The following is a 2,500-nucleotide window of genomic DNA, read 5'->3' as shown; positions in this document are numbered from 1 at the left end:
AAGAATAAGTACCAGAAAAGTTATGAATAGACCGACACCTTACCATGGACTACTTTTAAGACCTTGACCAGACACATAAAACCTAGATAAACATGTTCGGTTTTAAAAAACTCTCATTTAGATATTTTACTCTGAGATTATTTGTCTTTGTCTCTGTAGCACTAGCTCTACTTTATGTGAATGTACTTCTAAGGTATTAGAAAAGATTACAAGATCCAATCCATATAGGCATGTAGGTTATCCCCCTAAAAGTATACATATCGTGGGGATACGGAAGTTATAAATATCGCATTTTTTATTGTTGCTAATAATTTTTTAATCACGCCCAACCAGTCGTGGATGAATCTCTCTGAATCTATCTAAAGTAATATCCGTAAAGTCATTCATGGTTCGGTGAGGTTCTTGTAGAAAACACTAAGTATAAAAATAGATATAATTTCTTCTGAAGTTTTACATGGTGAAGATCAGGTATGATTGTACAAGTCTTCTATAACGATAGCTTGATCGCTTCTGCCAATGATGATGGCTAATCCTATTCCTCTACATGATAAAGCTTAGGTAAAGAGGTACAGGTCTTCTAATGACGATAGCTAACTCTCTTCTGCCCGTCTACCATCTCTGTTACAAGTTATGAAGGAACAGACAGTAGTTTCGAACATATGAACATACTATCAGATGACATAGTTTCATACGAACACACAATCGAATGAGACACGCTACAGATCACGTAGGCCGTTTGAATAATAGGTCGGGGTAGTTGTCTCAAGCAGGGAGCTTGGACTAATGTTTATAAACAATTGAATGACTACAGGTGACGGCATGTTATCTTAGCCTACATACTTATTGTATACGTCATCTTTACGTCTCTAGTCTGATCACATCCCTGCAAGCATCTGGTTGACCTCATTTAGTTTTTACTTTTATATATATGGACTAACATTCCATATTTTTATTATGTAAACACTTACATATATAGATATAACTGAATCACGAAAATATGGAACGTGATGAATATATAAATAAAGATGCTAGGTAAAGGACGAGAAGTCGAAAGGCCTTGCAGAACTCAATTTCTTTTCTGTCCTTCGTGGTATTTACGCGTATATATATATATAGATAGATAGATAGATATGTAATGTTATATCCATCCTTGTAATAGAGAGATGTATGTTAATAATAAACATGTACGACCATGAAAAATTGCTCTAAAGAAAATGGCGCGCCCTCATTGTCACCTCAGACTGTAGGTAATAGGCCTACGGCTCGTCTGCTTTCTTGGCCGTGAAAATTACGGCCATACGGGCGCGTTGTAGCTTGGCAGTTGGTAGTGCGGCCCCCTGAGGCGTTGCCTTAAAAGTTCTGAGGATTTTATAATAATAATAATAATAGTACTACCTAAACATGATCACTAAATCAAATAAAAGTGTGTCCTAGACTAATCATGTAAATATATATTTTTACCTATAAAATTAATCTCTTGCTATGTTCATTAGGTTGTTTCTTCATCTCTCCCAATATGCGAAACTAGTTAGCTAGCACATTCATTACTTCACTGTTATGACGATAATGACCATCATCAATAGTATTAGTACTAAGGGCGGCGGCAGCAGTAGTAGTAGTAGTAGTAGTACTAGGTGTAATTCCCCTCCGTGCGAATCCAATTGATAACAGTATACGAATCATAATTGAATTGGGGAGGTTTTATGTAAATGATAATCCTGTTTTCAGTCGACTAATGACATAAACAGGGGCCAGGAAAGACAAATCTCAGCGGCAATGAAGAAGACAAATTGTCTTTTCGGGATCTAATGATTAAAAAATGAATATTATATTCAGTGCCGTTAACTCTGTGAATTTTCGTCGGCGTCGACCTTCGATGATAATTTTTCAATTATCTCCCGCTGCAGATCGACAAGATATATATATTGGCATTTTATTAAATGGCACTAGAACAGCTTACCTCCTCCACCTAAACCGCTGGCCTCCTCCCAATAGAGGGCCCCCCCCCTCTTAAATCCCCAACCCTCCCCCCATCAGACCAGGCACTGGTTGGGTTGAGGGTCGTGGAGAGAGAGAGAGAGAGAGTGAGAGAGAGAGAGAGAGAGAGTCTCCCCCCTTCTCTCTCCAAGAGAGTCGACAGACTCTAGAGCTAGAGGCTGCCTCAGTATTCCCTTGACCGTTAACGTGTAAGGACTACCGCTCCGCAGTCTCGCTCACCCACCAACTCCTTTTTCGGCCCCAACGCGCCTCCTCTTCCCTTTTTTCCTCCTGGTGGAGTTTGCATCGAAATCGCCACTACTGACTCTGTTTCCTCTCCTTTGGGATTGCTCGTCACTGCTTTCAAAGGGCCGTTTGTCGCTCAGCAACTTCAAAGTGTTTCCAGAGGGTTTTTAATCCTAAGTAAAAATTTGAGGTTTTATGTATTGGAAAGACGACCTCCTCCTCGTGTGTGGTGGTGAGTGCTCGAAGTGTTCGACGAGATTTCAGGAACCACCAAGAA

At 39.7% G+C, this 2,500-nt stretch overlaps 1 protein-coding gene across 1 annotated transcript in view; it reads left to right on the top strand.

Moving 5' to 3' along the window:
• Window positions 1-2,155: 2,155 nt before the first annotated feature.
• LOC135212176 (nephrin-like) overlaps window positions 2,156-2,500 on the top strand; it is a gene marked incomplete in the record, with an annotated part of 432,889 nt that continues 432,544 nt past the window's right edge. Inside the window, 1 exon segment of the mRNA XM_064245617.1 lies at window positions 2,156-2,500. This exon segment is cut by the window's right edge and continues 948 nt beyond it.

The sequence above is a fragment of the Macrobrachium nipponense genome, chromosome 19 (genome assembly GCF_015104395.2).
Source record: "Macrobrachium nipponense isolate FS-2020 chromosome 19, ASM1510439v2, whole genome shotgun sequence".
Classification (NCBI taxonomy): domain Eukaryota; kingdom Metazoa; phylum Arthropoda; class Malacostraca; order Decapoda; family Palaemonidae; genus Macrobrachium; species Macrobrachium nipponense.
This window is presented reverse-complemented; position numbering and strand designations above follow the sequence as displayed.